This window comes from Narcine bancroftii, chromosome 1 (assembly GCF_036971445.1).
Source record: "Narcine bancroftii isolate sNarBan1 chromosome 1, sNarBan1.hap1, whole genome shotgun sequence".
Lineage (NCBI taxonomy): Eukaryota > Metazoa > Chordata > Chondrichthyes > Torpediniformes > Narcinidae > Narcine > Narcine bancroftii.
This window is the reverse complement of record NC_091469.1, coordinates 115,363,254-115,387,321: the sequence shown is the minus strand read 5'-3', so window position 1 is coordinate 115,387,321 and position 24,068 is coordinate 115,363,254. Positions and strand designations below refer to the sequence as shown.

General features: G+C 41.1%; 1 protein-coding gene across 1 annotated transcript in view; it reads left to right on the top strand.

Annotated features, from left to right (window-relative positions):
- msh3 (mutS homolog 3 (E. coli)) overlaps positions 1-24,068 on the top strand; it is a 340,568-nt gene that overhangs the window by 244,081 nt on the left and 72,419 nt on the right. The window lies entirely within an intron of this gene.

Genomic DNA, 24,068 nt, shown 5'->3' with positions numbered 1-24,068 from the left:
AAACATGAGGACCTGGAGGAAACCCATGCAGATCCTACGAGAATGTACAAACTTCTTATAGTCAGTGCTGAATTCGAACCCGGGTCACTGGCGCTCGAATAACGTGTTAACTCTGTTGCCCATTAAGGGCTGTGCTGCTTGACACAATACCTAAACCTGTCCTTGCGAGGACTCTGTACCCCTCTCTGCAACAGGATCCTGGACTTGTTGATTGAAAGACGACAGTTTGTCCAGGTTGGCAGCAAAACCTTGATCTCCATCACACTGAGCACTGGCTCACCTCAAGGTGAGGTGCATGCTCAGCCCACTATTGTTCACGCAGATAACTCGCCACTGAACTGCTAGGTTCAACTCCAAAAGAATCATCGTTTGCAGATGACACAATGGTAGTTGGCCTCATTGGCAACAATGATGAGTCAGCTTACAGAGAGGAGGTTGAAAGGCTTACAATGGTGCAAGAGCAACACCTTAGTCTCAACATGGTCAAGACGCAGGAAATGATTATGGACTTCAAGAGGACGAAGGACCACTCCCAAGTTTTCAAGTTTGGGATGCAATATTGTTGCTGGCTCTTCACTCAGCTTTGTATTACCTCGTAAACAGCAAGTCATATATACGGCAGCTCTTCATAGACTGCAGCTTGGCCTTCAATGCCATTATTCCCTCAGTGCTGGTCAAGAAGCTACAAACTCTTGGCATCTGTACCCCACTCTACAACTGAATGTTTGACTTTCTCATTGGAAGACCACAGTCAGTACTAATTGGAAACAACATCTCTTCTTTGTTGATAATCAACATAGGTGCACCCCAAGGATGTTGTGCTTAGCTCGCTGCTCTACACGTTATACACCCATGTCTGTATGGCCAGGCACAATTCCAATGCCATCTACAAATTTGCCAATGACACCACAGTTGTCAGAAGAATCACAAATGGCAATAAGGAAGCATACAGGAAGGAGAGAGATCAGCTCGTTGAATGGTGTAATGACAGCAACGTCAGGATAACCAAAAGATGACTGTGGATTTTGGGAGGAATTTAGGGGAACACGACTCTGTCCTCATCAAGGGCTCAGTAGCAGAGAGAGTTAGGAACTTCAAATTCCTAGGTGTCAACATCTCCGAGGATCTGTCCTGGAGCCTCTAAATTGTTGCAATCACAAAGGAGGCTGGCCAACGGCTAAACTTTGTGAGGTGTCTGATGAGATTTAGTATGTCTCTGAAGACTCTCGTCAACCTCTATAGGTATACTGTGGAGAGCATTCTGGCTGGTTGCATCACTGCCTGGTATGGAGGCGCCAACTCTCAGGACAAGAATAAACTCCAGAGAATTGTTACTTTGGCCTACAACATCACAGGCACCAGACTTCACTCCATCGAGGCAGTGTATTGAAAAAGCAGCCTCTATCCTCAAAGACTCCACCACCCAGGCCATGCCCTCTTCACCCTGCTACTATCAGGAAATGGTACAGGAGCTTAAAGACGAGCACAAGGACAATTTTTCCCCCGCTGCCATCAGATTCCTGAATAATCAATGAACCAAAGACACGGCCTTACTTTTTGTTCACTCTTATTGTTTTTTTAATTTTTTTATCAGATGGCTATAATTCGTATGTTTGCTGCTGCAAAACACCTAATTTCTTATCAATCCTGATTCGGATTCAAGTTCATTTATTGTCCGATTGCATAAGTATAACCCTTCGAAACATTGTTCTCTGACTGTTAGTGCGAAACATGCAGACACTCAACCAGTCATAACACACATACAGACAAGCAATACATATGCAGGCCAAAGATACATGTAGAAAAATAAATAAATATCGTTTTATAAATAGTTGTCTAGGATAAATAGTATATCTTCCAGTAAAATGTAAAGTTGAACTGTTTGCCATTTCTTTAAGTCTAAGGTTTACATTATTTTTCAGATGGTCTATCACTGAACAAAGGACACTGCCTATTTACCTCCTGTATGTGCATTACAGCACCTGTCCTGATGGATGGAGCAGCTTTTGTTCACTGGACTCTCCCATGATCTGTTTTTCTCTCATTATTGCAGAGTCGTTTTCTATTGCTGTTTATTTGATTTGCAGCCTGCACTTTATCCTGTCATTCCTTGGCAGCTTCCAAGCCAAACTGTTAGGTGGTCTGCTTGGATGGGACCAATTCATCAAAGTTGTTAGTAGCTCCTGATCTTGCTGCTTAGTGATATGATCCCTCAGACCATTTATTCACATGGTCTCTGGTGCTTGCTGATAACCCATTAACTTGATGGTGTCAGGACCCCGCGCCACCCTACCCCTAACGGTTCTCCTGTAACTCTGGGGTCTTCCAGCTCTATTTTGCCTCGATGGGAAATTTTTGAGTTGTTTTAAACATGTTTTTGGCCTGTATTGTATTTATGGTTAATTCCACAAATGACATAGTGATTTGTAAATGCAAATACCATGTCATTCTCCACATAAATTTTGCAGGGACAAGACTCTCCAAGTCTCCTCTTTCCTCCCCACCGAGTGTATTCAGTCTGAATACATATTCACCAACCATTTCTGATTCCTGGCTGCATTTTCAAAACACATAGTTCTCAAAGATTTCTAACAGAGCTCGATTAAAATGGTTCTTCCTGGTTTCACTATGTCCTCCTCGGAGACATGGTAGTTAGTGGGAGTAAACTGTTGTATGCCTCTATCCTACCTTCCTCCTCTTGTAGTTTCTGCATTTCTCTGTTTAACATCATTTCTGCAGTTCTTTATGATGGTACAGTCTCTTGTGTGACTCCAATTCCTCATAATACTGTTAGCCTCTCTACTCATTCTATGTACAGAGTGAATGGGTCTCTCGAGTTCAGCAAGTAGCCAACTTGTCCACTGCTTGCTCTTTGCATTGTTGTACTCCGAGAACCCTGCAGTTTATTTTTTTGGCACTAGGTTAACAGTTCTGTTTCTCCCATGAGCTGCCGAATTTTATCCTTGTTGCCAGTTCGGAATCTTTCGTCTTTTATGCTTCTGCAAAAATAAGCAAATAAACAGAAATCCGATCACCTGTTTATTGAAGGCATTAACTCTCAATTAAAAGGTATTGAATGTTAATCAAAGAAAATGATTTGTCAGTCTTTTAGTCTTCTTATCGGAAGGCTACTACTGGAGGCACTGTGTAAGATTGAGAACAGTTCAGTCATAAACTGCCCCATTACCACCATCTCAGGCCCTCTGAAACCTAACTGAGGAAGATAACTAAAGAAGGGTAGCAGAGATTAATAAAATATCTACACAAGGTGTATTGTTCTAAGTTATATTGTATTTCTTACACATATCATTAAAAAAAGCAGCCTATTTGTATTGCAGAAGAAATATCTGGAAATAGCAGAAAGTAGCTGATTTACACAAGAGACTGAATGAACATCTGTGATTGATTGTAGTAATTTTATTTTCAAAATGGGCTTAGAATTTTCAGTGTGCTTCCATCTAAACTTTCCTGGCAACGGAAATTTAAACTCTGCTTGACCTTGTGCTTTCTTAACAGCATTCAAACTTCTGTGGTATTAAAGGAGCGCCAATTTTACTGATTGATGTATTAAAAGTGATGTGACAAACACCTTTTCCTACAAAAAAAATTCATTGCAATTATTGTGACATTGTTTGGATACATTTCTGAAGCTTTCATTACATAGGGCATATCATCTGTGTCCCAACCATAGTTTTTCCTGTAAGAAGCAATTAATTTTTCTTAGAAACTCAGTACTCCAGCATCTGAGCTTCAGATTCACCTTGCACTTATTCCAGAGAGGCATTTTGGTGTTTCAGCCCCAACCTGCCTGTCGTAATCCACTGAAAACATTACTTTCCCATCAGCCCTGGCTATGCTGATCTGGAGAACCAGAATAGGAGACAGTGAGTGCCAATTTTCCCTGCATCCTGGATTGTCATTGTTTCTGCACATTGGGGAGTGATCATTTGGAGTTTGCTGGTGTCAGTTGCCAGTTTAGTTGTTTCTCCTCTCCTTTACTCACAACGCTGATTCTGGTGTAACACCTTGCAACATAAATGAACAATTTCCAAGTTCCCCCGAAGGTAAACTCTGCTGACGGCTCCATTTCATTCAACTGATCAGCTGTTTCATTCCACAGCACGACATTATTATAAACCATGATTTATAAAGCCTGTTTATGAATTGATCTTTGGTTTGTGCACTCATGAAGTAAATGTGCATGCGCATTGCCCACTTAAGTAGCCCTTTCTTGAATTTAAATTCACAACAGATAGCTTTAGGACAGTTTGTAGGTCTGTAATTTGTGGAGTTGTGAGTTTGCACCCTAGGCAATGAGCTGCTGGCCACTGGTGTTCCACAGACAATCTGTCTTAAGTTTAAAAGGCAAACCTTTGGTTGATTGACCAATGATAAGTTGCAGAGTTTTGGTGAATGGGAGAGATCTTGTCCAAGATGTTTATGATCAAATCCTGAAAATAAACTCTCGGAAGAATTCTGACAACCAGTGAATGGGGAGGTGTAGGAACTTCCTGATACCTTAGGGAGGTCACCTTCAGTTGACTGGTGCTCTGTTAACTGAGCTTGGGCAATTTACCAAGTCAGCTTCATGACCTCCTGCCATATAAAATCACCTTTTTCCCCTCAGATTTTTTCTAAACAATAATTGCAATTATATGGATTGTTTATTTTTTAAATTTCCTTTTGTGGTTTCTCTAACAAGGTGCTTGCAATGTATGGTAGTCCAAAAGATTAATCTTAAATTCCAAGGAATACAAGGCAACTTCATGTATTCAACATTTGCTTATTTCCCAACTTAAAATGTTGGCCTATTGATGGAACATTTCTGATTTTATATTCAGGCCCTCCAGGAAAAAGCCATGATGTCAAACAGTGCGGAACATTTCTTTCAGATTTGACAGAAGCTTGGATGTGAAACTGGTGATAGAAGAAGGGAAGTGATGGAAGTTTGAATGATGGAGGCATGTGTAGTGGAGTTGGGGAAAGAGAATTAAAAAGCCACAGCCAAAAAGAGATGTAGGAGATTTTATCCAAAAACTGGCACGCAATGAGGATTTGAAGAATAGGTGCATTAGTGGCGTTAGTCAGTTGGCATTGCAGCAATTTAAAGGAACAGACTTTAGAAAAGATGCATTTCAGAACCCATGAGTACATGTGGCATAACAAGAGGGAACAGTTATTCCAATGTATAGAATAGCCTCAGACATTGCTGATTGCTTGGATGTCAACTGATTCATGATCAAGCCAAACAGAGAAGCAAATGGTTCAATTCCTTGGGCTCCAAAATTATTAATCTTTGAACAATGAAGATTAAAATAGAGAAGAAAAATTGGTAAATAATACTCTGGGGAAAATTACACTTATTTAAGTGATTTATTTAAGTAACATGTTTTTTGCAACTGTAAAACAGTGAATGATCTGAAGGTTTAAAAAAAATAGAATTGGAAAAATGTACCAGGTTGACTGGAAATGAAAACTTAAAAAAAAAATAATAATAATGACACAACAATTGCGATGAAAAGTAATTGGGGGAAAAAAATTAAGAGAAGAATTGAGAGTTTCCATGGGGCCACCTGATTTCCCGGACAACTATGACTAATACAGAAGAGGACATTGGTAAGGATAGATGTGTTTTGAAGAGTCACAAAAAGTTTTAGTGAGGTTAAGATGTTGTTTCAAGTGTATTGAAATTTTTATTTCATCCACAGTGTTTTACCAGCTTTCTCAAAAATAATCCACATATATGTAATGTTAGAAACTGGATAACATTCGCAGTAGCTTTCCTGTGCTTTTTTTGGCAAAAGAAATGTATTAACTCTTAGACTATCCTTTCAGTAAAAATGTGCTGTATTTACTCAGTTGGAATGCTTATTGTTATAATTTCTGCTCTGTGAACCATCAGTTTCAGAATTCAATGGATGGTTTGGTGGAAGGAGATTTACTGTAATGGCACTCTGACATTTAGGCCTGAAATTCTTTAATAGAAAATTGCAAATTCCAGAGTTGGTTTGACCGTATCATAGATAATGCTGTCTTTGGACAACGAGTAAGACCATATCCTACATGCATTAGGATGTAAGATCATCTATATTTCCTCTATTGTCATAATTTCAAAACTTATGAAAAGTAATTAATTTTGTTAATTGCATTTTTAATTGCTCAGGGCAGCCACAAGACTAAATGACCAGATGAAGGTGCAAAAAGTTATGTCGGTTTGTAACTACTCCATGAAATAGCTTGGCGTGCCATTTAGTTTTAACAAAGTTGATGTGTTAAAATGTAGCCCGGAAGAAACCACATAAATTACCAAATCACCATGGACATCAGTCTGGTCATCCTTGCAAAGTCATGCACAACTATATCTGCTGACTGGTTACACCACAATGTTGGGTTGATGTACTTTGAGAATCGATATGCAGTGGTTAGTCAAACTTAAAAATCAAACTTAAAAACCTGATTATTATGTTTGGTACATATCCCTCCATTGCCTTTATGTTCATATGTCTGTCTAAAAGCCTCTTAAACACAACTATTGTATCTACTTTCACCATTGCCCTTGACATCCAGTTCCAGGCATCTACCACTCTGTAAAATATTTGCCTTGCGCATCTCACTTAAAATTTTTCCCCCTCATCATAAACACATGCCTTCTAGTGTGTGAAGCTTTTTCCCTGGGGAAATGATTCAGGCTGTCTAGCCTATCAATACTTCTATCAGATCGCTCATCAAGCCCCCTACACTCCCGTTTCTCCCCATAAGCTGAGGAACACATGGTCTGCGTGGGTTTTTTCTGGGTGCTCCGGTTTCCTCCCAACCTTCAAAATGTATGGGGTTGGCAGATTTAATTGGGTGTTAATAGGAGAGCATGGGCTTCATGGGCCGGAAGGACCTTCTGGAACTGTATTGTTAAAATTTTAAAAATTAAACAGGATTCTGTGCCCTTTGGAAAGATTCCACATCCTTCCTGAGGCAGCCAGCATTGCACACTGTATTCCAAATGCAGTCTAACCAAAGTTTTGTATACCTGCAGTATAATTTCTTTAAATATGAGGAACACATTACTTCTGTAGTGATTGAAGAAGATAGCAGAGAAACACTTAAAGGTTTGATGGTTGGGTGGGAGAAGGGGGTATTGGCAGCCCTGTAGATATGATGTAAAAGAGCCTAGGGCTCTCACATGAATCTCTTTCAACACAATACACTGCTTTCCAAGTGAATGAGGAAAGCTTGTTTCTTATTGAAGCCTTCTGCATTCAGTGAGTAAATTTGATAAAATGTTTTGCCTAAGCACTGGGATGAGAAGTCTGCTTCTCCCGACCAGATGATCGTCAAGCAGTCATTGAAGTTGTGGGTAATAGTGTCAGTCATTTAGGATTGAGATGAAGAGGAATTTCTGCATTAAGGCTTGTAAATCAGTGAAAATTTTCACCACACAGGGGTGCAGCTGCTCATTTAATGAGTACATTGACTTGGATTGGTGAATTTACGAGTACTGAAGGAATCAAGAGCCATTTGGAATGGAAAATGTTAAGTTCAGCTGTAGAGCTATGAAATAGTGGAACAGGCTCAAGGGACGGTATTCTATATTCCTGCTCTGACTTCACTGCATACAAAGTTGAGTCAGAAGTACACCAAGTGGATATTTAAAGTTGCTTTATTTTCAAATATTGTTTTACTGCTATATTTTCATTAAAAAAAAGCAAATTAGCATACAAACAGGGCACATGGAAATAACTTGAACATCTATGGAAAGTGAAATGATTTTTAAAAATTCTACCCAGCAGCTGAATGAATGTGTATCAAAATAAAAATGAAGCCATACCCTTTGTTCTTCTAATGCAGTGATTTTCAAACTTTCTTTCCACTCGCATGCCACCTTAACTATTCCCTATGCCATAGGTGCTCTGTGATTGGTAAGGGATTGCTTAAGGTGGTATGTGGTTGGAAAGAAAAAGTTTGAAAACCACTGTTTTAATTGTACCTAATTGACTCGTTATGTGCACAGTTTCATAACTCCAAAGGAAATGGGCCAATGACAATTTTTCTCAAACAAAATATTTCAGTAACAATTGGGTCTAGAGCAGTGATTCTCAACCTTTTTTTCCCCATTCTCATACCACCTTAAGTAATCCTTTACTAATCACAGAGCACCGATGGTAAAGGGGTTACTTAAAGTGGTATGTGAGTGGAAAGAAAAAGTTTGAAAACCACTGGTCTCTGGTTGAATCTACAGGTGCCTAACTTTGCAAAATTCAAAAAAACTGGCAACCTCCAAAAACTGGCACTTTTTTTCAGTAGATGACATTACATCTAAATAACGCTAATTTCCCGTAATAAATTCTCCATTTTCAGAGGGAGGCCCCGACATCCCCGCCCCCTGTGGGTGCCCTCTCTTACCTTCAGTGGAAAGGTGACTCTCTGCTCGAGCACCTGGTGGGAGAAAAGGAAGCGGCGGCTGGCTCAATGTGGGGCCAATGGCCGTCTTCGTTACCTATAATGCCCCATGCAGCTGGAACCACTGTGGCGCTGGCAGAGTGGTTCCAGCTGTATGGGGGATTATGGGTAACGAAGACGGCTAGTGCTCTCACATTGAGCCATCGCCGTGATCCGGTGCAGCGCTCCTTAAACACAGGACTCAGCAGCACTTTACCCCTGCTGCCACATCGGGAGTTAGATGGGGAAGGTGATGGACAGTGTTGCGCTACCGGGGTGTGCTTGAGGGCTGGCCTTTTCAGGTGGAGCGCCTGAAAGCTGCCAGTGTTCGGCACCACCGCCCCGACGCCCCGCTCCTGCTGCAGCTCTGCACCTCATGTATGGCACTCTATCCCCCTTGGCCACTGGCTCCAAGCAGCCAGTGCTGACCACCTTTTTGGCCAAGCTCCCACCTGACAACTGCCATCTGACCAACACGCTAGTCAAGAGCGTCCTGTAAGGTGCACATCAAATCCTGCCCTCTGCTCAGCTTGACCAAGGGCACAAAATAGTCTGGCACTTGGTGGGTGAGGGGGCCGACAGACGGGCGGACGGCTGGAGGGGGCGAGGTAGTGACAGCAAGCTGGGTGGACAGATGGTGGGGGCAAGGTGTGAGGCATTTGCTTAAAAGTATCGAAATCTGGAAGATTCTGAACAACGGCAGGTGCCCTGTCCTGATGATTCTGGATTAAAGGTTAGGCACCTATATTTACCTTTTAAACTGTAACAGCAGGGACTTCCTGATATTCCCACCAATTTCTGGTTTTATTTGCAGAGACTGATACAAGTCTTTGATACCAATTAAAAAAAACATACTAAGTAGTATTTCATAAGTCATTTCATGAAGAATTGGAGCAACTGTGAAGTCAAACTGTTGCCAGAAAATGATTAGAAGTTATAACTATCAGCGCTGATTTATGATCAGCCATCAGCTTGTCTTTTGAATTTATTTGCATCTCCACAGTGCTCAGATGGCTTTCACGTGTGTGCTAATGTGACTTTGTTCTTTTGGAATATCATCATTGATTGCATCTGTTTTTGTGTTCACTGACCTAACTGGGACCTTTCAGATTCTTGACTTTGTGGTAACATTTCCCTGAACAGCAGCATTTTAATACACAGATGTTCCTGTGCATTGAAGATAAGGCTTGTTTGGAATCCAAATGTGAAGAATTTGTACAAACATTACTCTGAAGATACCACAGGGAATGACATTTTAATGACACCCTTTGGTAATTTTAGTTCTGCATTTCCCAGAACATTTAAATGACCTCAATGCAGCCACGTGCTTTAGTCTAGTGGTTCTTGATCTTTATTCACCAACTCAGTGTCCCTCTAGGTACCGCAGTTCACCTCTAGCAAACTGAAAGGCCAACAGCGGAGGGAAGGGGACTGGCGAGTTCAAGCTCCTTCATAGACCTTCATAGACCACACGTGGGATTTCTGCTTTGATTTGTTGGGAAAATATTTTTGACAATTTTCATTTTTGTCTTCAATTACAACATTGTTTTACACACTGCTTATTTATTATATCAGTAATATTTGTCTTTGCTGCGTCTCCACAGGCTGAGAAATAATGCTTTACTCAATAAAGCATCTGATGAGAGAACATAGAACATTACAGCCCTACTTTAAAAAAAGTATTAACCCTCCCTACCCCGTAACCCTCTATTTTTCTTTCACCCATATGTCTGTCTAAGAGTCTCTTAAATGCCACTAATGTTTCAGCCTCCACCACCATCCCTCGCAGGCATTCCAGGCACTCACAGCTCTCTACCTATATATAAAAAACTTCCCTCCCTTCACTTTGTACACGTCCTCTGTCATTTGCTGTTCCTGCCCTGGGAAACAGGCACCCTATCTATGCCTCCTATAATCTTGTAGACTTCTTTTAAGTCTCCTCTCATCCTTCTATGCTCCAAAGAGAAAAGTCCCAGCTCCACTAACCTTGCGTCATAAGGCTTATTTTCCAAACCAGGTAACATCCTGGTAAATCTCCTCTGCAATCCCTCTCTATAGCTTCCACACCCTTCCTATAATAAAGTGACTAGAACTGTACATAATACTCCAAATGTGGTCTCACCAGAGATTTTTAGAATTGCACAAGACCTCTCAGATCTTGAACTCAATCTCCCTATTAACAAAGCCCAGAATCCCATAGACTTTCTTAACTATCCTATCTACCTGTGCGGTGACTTTTAGGGACGTATGGATTTGAAACCCAAGATCCCTCTGTTCATCTACATTCTTAAGCAACCAACCATTTACTCTGTACTTCTGGTTTGTCCTTCCAAAATGCATCACCTCACACTTACAGTATTCAGATTGAACTCCATCTGCTTCTTTTCCACCCGTCTCTGCATCCTGTCTATATACTCTTGTAACCTTTGACAACCTTCAGCTCCATCGATATCTTCTCCAACCTTCGTGTCATCCAGAAACTTACTGCCCCTCCTTCCGCCTCTTCATGCAGGTCATTTATAAAAATCACAAAGAGCAGGGGTCCCAGAGGACATCCCTGCAGTACTCCACTAGTTACTGACCTCCAGGCAGAATACTTTCCTTATCTGCTTTCTACCTGCAAGCCAATTTTTAATCCACAAGGTTTCATGCCTTAACTTTCTGAACAAGTCTTATGGAAGACCTTGTCAAATGCCTTGCTAAAATCCATATAGACCACATCTACTGCCCTAAAATGATTTATGACTATGCAATGTTGTATTTGCATGACCTGCCATTAAAATTTGAGATTAGAATTTCTGAAATCTGTGCTGGTCCTTTTGAGAAAATGGTTCTTGACCTCTATTATCATAACTATTTACACCACAGGCATCATCATTATATAGCTTATTTGTTATTGTTCGATTGTTGGTCATTGTTACAGTCGCACTTAGAATATTGTGTACTGTTCTTGTTGCCACACAGTATGGTAGCTTTGGAAAGGGTGTAGAAGAAATTCTCCAGGATGTTGCCTTTAATGGAGGGCTTTACTGAGAATGAGAGTTTGAATAGGCTGGGTTTACTCTCACTGAAACATCAGATGTTTGACCCACTGGAGTTTTATAAAATTATGAGTGGGGTAGAGATAGGTGGAAAAGAGTGGTGTAGTTGTCAGTGTTTTTTTCCTAGGTTGGATGCGCACAGGTTAATGGTGAAAGGGGAGAAATTTAAATCTGAGTGGCAAGTTTTTGGGTAATGGTTACGTGGAACGAGTTGAAGAAGGAAATGGTAGAGGCTGCTAAAATTAAATTGTTTACAATGAACTTGACCAGGTTCTGGAAAAGGAGGGGTGGTGAAAGATTAACAGTCTAATTCTGGCATTTGAGATGAGTGTGGATATTCATCATGGTCAGACTGGCGAGTTGGAGCAAAGGGACAGTTTTTCTGCTGTACAACCCTGAATCCATAACTCTTTTGAATTGGAGGCTTTTGCAATACATTTTTAAACAACAGAAATTGTTAAATGTCAAATTGCTTTCATGTAGCAGTACAATATCCTTTACATTTAAGATTGTGCAAATTATTCATTCATATTGAAAATCCTGCTTTCTATTTCATCCAGGGTTTATGTTCTGTTGAGCAATAATGGAAGATCTTCAGTGCAAATATCCAAAAGACGATTTCTTTTTTTGGAATTCTTGCTAAAAATTGTAGCTGCTGCCATTTTGATCCAAGGCATGGTGCTTTGTCATGCAGCAAGCATCTGACTACATGAGCAGAGTATATTGGCTCAAAAAGAAAGAACGTTACCATAACAATGGTTCTGAAAGTTGAAAATCTACAGATATTAAATAAGGGCAATGTGGCGTGCAACATTGGGGGATGCTTTCATTCTGTTATGTGACCACAAGAGGCAATGTGAAATAAACATAATGAAATAGCTGATTAAACACAAGTAAAGGCCCATGCATGAAGATAAATCGGTCAGACTTGATAAGTTCCTTGACTGTTTAAGCAACACCACAGCAAAAGTGTGTGTTTCTGGACACTATGGTGTAAAAACGAAAAGAAAAAAAATCTATTTGGGTTGTTAAAATGAGAAGAAGCAGGTGGCATAATTATAAAAAGAGTACAAGAACAGCTAGACCTGGAGGTAGGTGTACATAGGAGTAAAACACTCAAAGCCTGCAGATACCATGATTGAAGAAAAGGCACAAAGCTGGGTAAACCCAACAGATCAAACAATGCACTTTATATAACAAAGATAAAGATACATAACCAATGTTTCGGGCTTGAGCAAAATATGGCCAGATGCCTAAACAAAATGGTGAGGGGAGGGGCAGGGGAAGGAGCTCAGTCCCATGGGCAGGAGGTAATATGTGGATATGGGAGGGAGGACACACCAGCAAACACCTCCAGTTCTCCACCACCTTTCCTCCCTTTCTCTCCCTTATCCACCTACTACCGCCTGCATGTGGGACTGTGCTCTTCACCCCCCCCCCCCCCCCCCCCCAACATATTGTTCAGGTACATGCTTACACTTTGCTCATTCCTTGATGAAGGGATCAAGCCCGAAACATTGTTTATGTATCTTTATCTTTGCTACATAAAATACACTGTTTGATCTGCTAAGTTTCTCCAGCTTTGTGTTTTCACTAGGTATGTGAACATAGTTTATTGTAAGTAGCAGGGCAGGATGAAAAGGTGCATAAAGATGTAGGAATTTCTGTGGTTAGGCAAAAAGATGGAGGTGCTGGCTAAAGGACCATCTCCATACTGTACAACTCTAATGCTCTAAATAATAAATGGGTCACGATCACTAACGAGCTGACTATTGAGTGACTTGATATGAGCTGAGTGGCAGAGATTTAGGAATTCTGCCAATATGTGGATTACCAGAGGATTGCAAGATTGATCTCTCTCTAGCCAGTCCTGATGGAGAGTTTTGGCCCAAAACATTGACTGCTTATTGCCTTCCATGGATGGTGCTTGACCCACTGAGTTCCTTCCGCATTTTGTGTGTTGCTCCAGTTTAGTAGGCTTTTTGGTGCCTGATTTGGTTCCTGTTTATTTGCTGACGGGATTGATAATCCAAGAAACAGCGTACGATTAGGAACAGCATCAGTGTGCATTGATGCAAGCAGCATTTTAAAGGCTTGGCATTTCATTATGTTGGTGAAACACTAACATTTGCAGTCACTGTGATTGAAGAAAAAGCACAGAAATGCTGGAGAAACTCAACCGATCTCGCAGTATCCATAGGAGTTTAAAAAATATATGACTGAGGTTTCACGCCTGAGCCCTTCATTGTGATTGAGAGCTTGGTAAAGATGACTTTTAAAACTTTACAATTTTGGACAAGAAGTAAGAAGCAGATCAGTGGTCATGGTTAGATGACCTACGTGAAGATTACATTGTGGAATGGAGGAGTTGTGAACCTGAAACATCTGGAATCTGTTAGGTGTTGCAGTTATCTCCATGGTTATGAATCCCATTGAATACAACAGTGGCAGTGATGGTGAACTGCCTTGGGGAGACTTGCTTTAGATCAGGGGAGGCAAACCAGTAAATCTGAAAATGGTGGGGTCTAGTGCAGTATTGGAGAAACTCAGGAGGTTACGCAGCATCCACAGGAAGTAAAAGATTCGGGCCTCAGTCTTTTGTCCTGAGCCCTGATTCCTGACAAAGGGCTCAGCCCCGAAATGTTAACTGCCTTTTACTTCTTATGGATGCAGTGTGACCTTTGTGTACTTCATGGTTCAGAGGAGACCTGTGGTAGATTCATGTATGAGATCCTTTGAGCAGAAGAGTTTCATTAATCAGCAAGAAATTGATAAATCAAGAAAAACCTACATTTATAAAGTGATTGCCACCATAAGAAGTATCATTACAGATATTTCAGAAATCTCAAGACCTAGACCACCATGCTGTTGTTCCTCTTCGTTGCTCATCAGATGATGAATGAACCACATGAGGGAGAGCATTGTTTATTTCCAGTCACATGTTGGCATTTGTTGGAGGTCCACTGTTCATTTTGCAGAGAAACTAAGTCCTGATTTTACACTGTGATTGCCCTCCTTTGTGTTATGGGGCACTACCATTCTAAACGACATAGATCTGGATCTGATGTTTTAAAGCCCAGGACTCTACGAGTTGAATTTTCCAACCAACAAACTCTAATTTTTATCCATCGATGATGATTATTTCCATTATTTTATTTTTAATTTATCTCTTAAAGCTGTATGCTGTGTCAAGGCAACTAATTTGGAAATTACTTGGGTCACAGAATGCAAATGCAGAAATCTGGACTGTGGATCCAAAACCTCGACCCATCATGGCAGCAGAGGAACTTAAATGTTTTGAACAATTTGAATGCAGGTTAAGAAAAATTGCTACTCTTACGGTAACCGGCTGTCAGGAAAATGTAACTGGTTCACTAGCTAATCACAATCTGCTGGAGGAACTCTGGGTCAGGCAGAATCAGTGGGATAAAAAGAATGTTTGATGTTGAGAGCCAAAATGCTTTACACTGGTTCACTGACATTCTTCCTTGCTCTTTGTGGATTTTTGTGGCTCTGGACTGTAGAAAATCAAGTTGGAACTTAATTATGTGCTGAAACTAAATTAACGTTATGTAAAGCAAAATAAGAATTAAAACAAAGAGACTCCTTGGCTTTGATTTCAAAACTGAATTTGGACAAAGTGAATTGACTCACAACCCAGGCAGCCATGCAGTCATTTTTGTGAACATCTGAGGAGAGCTGTCCCACAGGTTTGTCAGGTAATAGCTTAGTCGTTGAATCCTGCTTTATGGTAATTTTCTTGGACTCTTCCACCACCATTCAGCAGGATGGATCTACCATCAAAGACTGATTGTGGTGAACAGTTGGGATGGAGCCACCTTATCTGTTCTCAACATTGATTGGAGTTTTCTGGCATCAGGTCAAAGATGGCAAGGAAACATTTCAACTTGCTTCTGATGAAGAACCATGTTATTCTATTTGCAGATTGAGGTGAGCAGTTGGGAATCTAACTTTTAAAAGGAAATAAAACTCGATTCAAAGTAGTTAGAGTTTATCAACATTAAGCATGAACAAACCAAAGTGAGGGATGATTAAGATTTACTGCATATTTCGGTGGACAAGACTACCCTTGGAGGATCCAAAAAACACCCCCAAAAAAGGGGTCATCTTATAGACCAGATACAAACACAGCTGACCTTAAAATTCTGGCTGGAAAAGCGAACTGGTCCTTGACACCTCCCCACTGCCACCGCCAGTACCCAACAATTCCCCATTGTAATTTGTTAAAAAATAATTTTAGAGCCTGAGGTCCCCACTCCTTCCCTGGGATGTCGAGGTCACCGAGCCTGCCTGGGAGCCCAAAGCTACTTCTTTGATGTAGAGCAGATGACACCGCACCCGATGTTGATGCTTTGTTACTGTAATCACTTCCACCTCGGTAGCAAGAACAGGAAGGCAGAATACTATCTGAATGTTATCATTAGGAAAAGGCAAAGTACAACAAGATCTAGATATCCTTGTTCATCAGTCACTGAAAGTAAGCATGCAGATACAGTATCCAGGCAGTGAAGAAAGCTAATGGTGTGTTGGCTTTCATAACAAGGTGAGTTGAGTATAGGAGCAAAGAGGTCCTTCTGCGGTTGGGCCCTGGTGAGACCACACCTGAAGTATTGTGTACAGTTTTGGTCTCCAAGTTTGAGAAAGTATATTCTTACGACTGAGTGAGTGCAGTGCATGTTCTCAAGGTTAATTTCTGGGATGGCGGGACTGAGCTTGTATACACTGAAATTTAAAAGGATGAGAGGGGATCTGATTGAAACATGTAAGATTATTAAGGGATTGGACACTTTAGAGGCAGGAAACATGTTCCCAATGTTGGGGGAGTCCATAAACCAGAGGTCACAGTTTAAGAATAAGGGGTAGGCCATTTACAACAGAGTTGAGAAAAAACTTGTTCACCTAGAGATTTGTGGATCTGCCTCAGAAGGCAGTGAAGGCCAATTCTCTGGATGCTTTCAAGAAAGAGTTAGATATGGAATTAGAATCATTGCTGTGCAATAGAGATGTAAAGAAATTTATTTCAGTGATGATTAGGTTATTACAAAAGAAAGCTCAAAAAGTAGGGGTTCCTAAATCTAGACATATAACCATATAACAATTACAGCACGGAAACAGGCCAATTTGGTCCTTCTAGTCTGCACTGATCCAAGTACCCTCCTCTAATCCCACTTACCAGCACTCTGCCCATATCCCTCCATCCTCCTCCCATCCATATACTTATTCAACTCTTTCTTAAATGACAAAATTGACCCTGCCTCCACCACCTTACCCGGAAGCCCATTCCACACAGCAACCACTCTGAGTAAAGAAGTTCCCCCTCATGCTACTCCTAAAGCTTTGCCCGTCAACTCTCAACCCATGACCTCTTGTATCCATCTCTCCTACTCTCAATGGGAAAAGCCTTTCCACATCAACTCTATCCCTCTCATTATCTTCCTATCAAATCCCTTCTCGGCCTTCTACGTTGCAAGGACTAAAGACCTAATTTGCTCATACATGGGAACTAGATTTGAATAAACAAATAGATGAACATGATTGGATTGAGTTATGTAGAGAAAATATGAAAAGTACAATAAATTTAGGTACAGACTGATACAATACAATTTTAATCATCAGTTACATTTGACACCACAAAAATTTTTTAAAAATTGAACCAGACCTTTTCAGATTTATGGTTTCGATGTGGACAGGAAATTGGTGCATTTTTGCATTCTACTTGGCAGTGTCCTAGAATTAAACTTTTTTAGTTGGAAGAAGTTTGTTCAAATTGCTTTAGCAATAGCAAGAAAATGTATTGCTATAACTTGGAAGTCTAATACAGATTTGGGTATAGAAAGTTGGCACGTGGAAGTTCAGAGTTGTACACCACTTGAAAAAATTACTTATAATTTAAGAGATAAATACCATATATTTTGGAGATATGATGCCCATTTTACAAAGTGTGGGTGTGAATATTTAAATGAAGCTCTGATATTCCTTTTCTCCTTAAGCTCTCAGTACATTAAAAGAAACCTTAAAGTAATAAGCCCTCCTATTCAGAGTCTCTTGCCCACTTTTCTTTTTAGTAAAGGGTTAGAGGGGGTTGGGGGACATATAGGAGGGATTTCTTTTTTTAGATGCACCACATGTATTTGGATTTGATTTGTAATATCAGTTATGTGAATTATTTTAAAAAAAAAGGTTCGATAGAGCTCTTAAAGATAGTGGAGTCAAGGTATATGGGAAGAAGGCAGGAACGGGGTACTGATTGTGGATGATCAATCATGATCAAAGGGCTCAATGGCCTACTCCTGCTCCTATTGTCTATTAATTTACAGATTTATTATTTGGTGATTGGGGTGTTGTGCTAAAATCAGGCTGGAATTGGGATCCTACCTTATCTGAAAGTCGTCTTATCCACCAAAATTTACAGTAGATCATATGAATAAAATATTATTTACTCTAGCCTGTGCTGGAGGGACGTATGAAAGCACTTAATGAAGTGAATGTCATGGACAGGTTAAAAACAATACATTGGAAACTTTAGTCATGAGAGATTTTTCATAAGAGATAATTCCCAAAGCAAATTCCCTGTTCAATTTTTCCATTCTTGCCCCACCAGACTAAATACTTTTCAACAACATCTTACTGTCTGAATGTTACAACTGAGGAAAGCTATAATTTACATTATTCTGTGAACTTTTCCCCCTCCAAGTTCACTTTCTTTCCCATTTTCAATAGAATAGACAATGTGGCTATTTCCACATTGTCTGCCTCAGGCAAAATAAAGTGGGGTTTGTAGTCGAGAGTGGGAACTTGCATACAGTTTGTAACATCCAGAGCATGGCTGATATGATGACAGGCCCTTTTATAAAGCAGAAAATCCAAATGTAAAGGTGGAGATTCTCTGCCCTCATGTTGGAAAACTTGCCTTCATAAATGGTCCGTGGCACTAGAAGTGCAGGGGTGCACTCCATCTCACTGTATAAAGGTACATCCGCTGCAAGCGGCTGGCTAGGTGCGGGCTGATGACATCACGATGGCGCCGTCAGCCTACAACCCAATTCACTTTTCTCTCTCCACTCACCCCTCTACTTCCATGACCTCCTCAGGGCAGGGGCGGGCAGCGGGGGCCATCAGGGATGGAGGGGGGGAACTGGCGGAGACATCAGGGGACGTCCGGGGCAGGCTGTGACAACCCCGCCAGCTGCTCCAGCCTCCGACTCATCACCGGGCTGCTTCAGCCTTTGGGAATGCTCGTCAACACCAGGGGCTCAATACGCAGTAAAGCAGTGGTCATCTACCCTAATACCCCACGCAGCTGGAACCGTTCTGTGGATCCGAACAACGCATCGAGATGCCGCTCCGGATAAAAGCAGCGCTGCAGCAATCTTTTAGAACTGCTCCATAAACATAAATTTAAAACTTTTATCTGTGTTTGAAGCTGGCCTCGAAGCAGAGGCCCAGCATAAAAACACCTAAAGTTTACAAAGCAAGAGTACGAGGGCTGATCCCACACTTGCTCATCATTTTTCATGGTATTACAATTAGATAAATATCTCCAGATTAGTTTACAAGATTTATTTCTAGTGGCACTTGAATGACAGCTAAATATCTTTGCTTAACTTGAAGGTGACCGCATTTTTTGCCTGCTTTAAAATATTGCCTTCAGAGAAAAGGCATAGAAAATGGACCTTTGGTCTATTAAGCCTAATTATTGTATTATGTTAATTGTCATGTATTGTGAACAATCACTTTATAAGCATCTCCAATTATCTATTATTCACAGCTTCAATTATTTGTTAAAATGAGCATTACCAGAATGTATTGCCCACCCCAATTATCCTTGAGAAGTCAGTGGTGAGCCATCACTTGCATTGATGGTGTTTTTCTGGTGAATATATAACAGTTAAGGATTTGGACTCAGTGACAAAGAAAGAGTCACAAGATAGAAGAGCAGAAGTATGCCAATTGGCCCGTCCATCCTGCCTTCTCCCCGTAACCCTTGATACCCTGACTAATCAAATACCTGTCCATTTCTGTCTTGGATACACCCAACAACCTCGCTCCACTGCCGCCTGTGGCAAAAAATTCCACAGACTCACGACCTGCTGGATCAAGAAATTTCTCTGCATTTCTGTTTTAAATTAACACCCTTTTATCCTAAAGTTGTAGCCTCTTGTCCTAGACTCCCCTACCATGGGAAACAACTTTGTTACATCTACTCTATCCAGACCTTTCATCATTCAAAGTGTCTCAATGAGGTCCCCCCTCATCCTTCTTTACTCCAACAAGTACAATCCCAGAGCCATCAAACTTTTCTCACATGCTATCCCTTTCATTCATCGTGTCATAACCATATAACAGTTTATGGCATGGAAACAGGCCATCTCGGCCCTTCAAGTCCACGCCGGTTCAACATTACACCCCTGCTCTTGTATGCTATTCCTCTAGAAATGAATCCTGCGCTGTCTGTAAGGAGTTTATGTTCTCCTTGTGTCTGCATGGGTTTTCTCCAGGGCCTCCGGTTACTAACTGGGGATGTAGGTTAATGGGGTGTAAATTTGGCGGCATGGACATGTGGGCCAAAGTGGCCTGTTACAATGCTGTATGTCTAAATTAAATTAAATTAAATTGCAATTGCTTTCTTTACTGCCGACTTAATCTGGAGGTTAACCTTAAGGGACTCCCAAGTCCCTTTGCACCTCCAAATTTTGAATTTTCTCCCCATCTAAATGATAATCTGTCCATCTATTTCTTATACCAAAGTGTATAACAGTACATTTCCCAACATTGTATTTAATCTGCCATCTCCTTGCCCATTCTCCTAATCCATGGTTGGGCAACTTTTTAATTTTTAATTTAGACACGATAACAGGCCTCTTCAGACCACAAGTCCATGCTGCCCAATTAACCTACATCCCCAGTACTGACTTGTGGGCCAAAATGCCCTGTGTCTAAATGAAGAATTAAAGGGTTGCCCACTATCCAAGTCTCTCTGCAGCCTTTCCGTGTCCTCATCACCGCTAGCTCTACCACTTATTTTGGTGTCATCTTCAAATTTAGTCACAAAGCTATCTATTCCATTATCCAAATAATTTACAGGTATATACAATGTAAAAAGAAGCAAGCCCCACACTGACTCCTGTGGAATACCATGAGTAACAGACAACCAACCCTTATGTTTCCTGCCTACTTACCAATGTTCCATTCCTAAACAAAAATCCCTTCCTCACAATGTGATAAATGCATGATCCAATATGAAATGTTTTTAAAGGTCTAATATTATAACAGAGGTATGATTATTTATTTAAGGTGTTGGGAAATTAAAAGAGAACCTAGATCCTTCAGAAGTTTGGTTACGTCTCATTCCTTTGGCATCATTGCTTATAAAATTTATCTCTCTTGCTCATCTGATGGAATGAGATGAGGAGGGAAACCTGCAAGTGAGCCAATGGGTCTGCTCTTTCTGTTTGATGATGGAGGTGTGAGTTTGGATGTTTGTATGCTTGCTTGGGCTACTACAATTGTCGATGCAGGTAGTACATGTGAATTAATTCAGCAATATCAGTTTCATGGCTACTGGTAAGAAACTAAAATTTCTTTCACCCATGTTGAGTGGCCTAGATGAGTAATTTTTAAAAAAATTTAGACATAAAGCATGGTAACAGGCCATTTCACCCCATGAGTCCATGCTGTCCAATTTGCACCTCATTAACCTACATTAATGTTTTGAATGTTGGGAGGAAACTTGAGCCCCTGGAGAATACCCACACAGACACAGGGAGAATGTGCAAAGTCCTTACAGCGCGGGATTCGAACCCCAGTCTGGTCCTGATCGCTGGCACTGTAAAGGCGTTGCACTAACTACGTCACCATTTTATAGGTGAGGTACATGTTGCCACCGTGGTGCACTCGAGGTTGCAGGTGATTTCCGTAGAGTAGGGCTAATAGAAAAATGAGCGAGGTTTCAATGTGCCAGGTACTCGTTCTTAAATTTTAATCTTCAAAAAAAACTACTTAAGGATTCATATCAATAGAGTATTTGTTTTCCTGATCATAAATGCACATTTACTCCTTAAAGTGAGACCTTCAGATTTATCATTCAGAAAGCTTCATGTAGATTGTCACCCTGGAGACAGCATGGTATTAACTTGCTGAAATTATGTTGATTAAGATTTTGCCATGTATTAAAACATAAAACGTGATATTACACATTTCCTTTCGTCTACTGAAAGGTAGACAAAGATAAGCTCTCAGCAAAAAAAAAAATTGGTCAGCACCCCTTGCAGCTAAAGAAAAAGGAGCAAAAGAGAGTCCCCCAAAGACACTGAATGTCCTTGGCTTCATCTGCAGAGCTCCCGCAGCCACACAGGCACCAGTCCAAACCATTAACAACCCAAGCTCCAGATGCATACCTTTAACGTGATCAGAATGACTCCAGCACCCTCTCACATCCTACTTTCAGCCAGTCTCCAGGAGTCCGCAGCCTGGTGTGAGACCCTTGACTGTAGTCACCCACAGCTCGCAGCCTGTGTGGGTTACTCTCTTTGATTAATAAGACAGGTGAACTTCAGGCAGTTTCTACTGCTAGAGATTCGTCTCTTCATGCAGTGGCTTTAAATTGAGGAGCTGACTGGGATAAGTTTCAACTAATTCCTTGGGGTGCATTCAGTAAACTAAGCTGGCTACATTGTCATCTTACCATATAGTTAATTACTGTGATACTGAATATAATATTTTTTTGCCTTGGTGAGTCTGAAGACTACACAAAAGAGTCTGGAAAAACAACCAACTGAAAAACCTCACAAAGATTAGCGTATACAGAGCCGTTGTCAAACCCACACTCCTGTTCGGCTCCGAATCATGGGTCCTCTACCGGCATCACCTACGGCTCCTAGAACGCTTCCAGCAGCGTTGTCTCCGCTCCATCCTCAACATTCATTGGAGCGACTTCATCCCTAACATCAAAGTACTCGAGATGGCAGAGGCCGACAGCATCGAACCCATGCTGCTGAAGATCCAACTGCGCTGGGTAGGTCATGTCTCCAGAATGGAGGACCATCGCCTTCCCAAGATCGTGTTATATGGCGAGCTCTCCACTGGCCACCGTGACAGAGGTGCACCAAAGAAGAGGTTTAAGGACTGCCTAAAGAAATCTCCTGGTGCCTGCCACATTGACCACCGCCAGTGGGCTGATATCGTCTCAAACCGTGCATCTTGGCGCCTCACAGTTCGGCGGGCAGCAACCTCCTTTGAAGAAGACCGCAGAGCCCACCTCACTGACAAAAGACAAAGGAGGAAAAACCCAACACCCAACCCCAACCAACCAATTTTCCCTTGCAACCGCTGCAACCGTGTCTGCCTGTCCCGCATCGGACTTGTCAGCCACAAACAAGCATGCAGCTGTCGTGGACATTACCCCTCCGTAAATCTTCGTCCGCGAAGCCAAGCCAAAGAAAGAATATAATAGCATAGTGGTAGAATATTTCTTCTTTGGCAGATTCCCATAAGCCTCAGTCCCCTGATCTTTGAAAAATGTATTTACTTCCTCTTTGCTTCCAGGGTATTGGATTCGCCACCTTCTGTGACTACACACCATAGTTTGGCAAGATTATGGGATAGTCATTTAACAATCCCCTCATTTAAAGCTCTCCCCCTCATGGAAATGTCATGACCCCAAAGAATTCTGAATATTTCAGGAAAATTACCGCTCATTCTTCTAAAATCCAAACAATATAGTGTAGATCTAATTTCTTCATGTTAGGGAAACTATCTCATCGCAGGAAGTCGCCTTGGTCTGCCTCCAAAGCTAGTGCATCATTTTTGTTTAGAATAAGGGGACCAAAGCTGTGCACAGTACTCCAAGTAGGGTCTCACCTTATTCAATATGTAACTCTAGCCTTACAAGAAAATCCTCTTATCTTCCTTGTAGCACCTGGCTACTAACTTTTCATGTTTGTAGATGAAGATACTTTGATTCCTCTGTACTGGTGTCCAATTTTTTTGTCATTTAAGTAGATTCTTCTCACCACAGTGCCATATTGAACTTCATTTGCCAACCTTTCATCCACTCATTCAACCAGCTGCAGAGTCCTAATCGCCTCATCACAACATGCCCTCTAATTTTTTTTGTGTGAATTTAGACATGATTCAGTTCCTGTTTTGGGGTCAGCCTGAATAGAAGGAGTCCTTGCTTCAGTTTTCCTAACTGGGAGAATAGTCTTTTGTTCCCCAGCATTGAATGGGATGTGAAAGATGGTAGTCTGCAGTGGTTATGTCATTTGTTTGTTATAAAACTACAGCAGTTAAGGGTTCAAGAGAAAGGTAAACACCAATAATTGAGGTGATTTGTTAAAATCATAAATCTATCCAAACTGCATCATTGATTGCATTTCTATTGTTTATTTGCTCTTTAAATGTCACCTAAATGGAGATCAAAGACTGTTTCTGACGCAGGTTTTGCACCAACCTAGAGAAGGTCTAATCTAATCCACTAATTATAAATTGCAGTTGTCATTTGGGAACCCATTCTGTGCTAAGGGTCCTGTGTATATGGACAATCTCTAAAGAATGTACATTAACAGCCTAAAA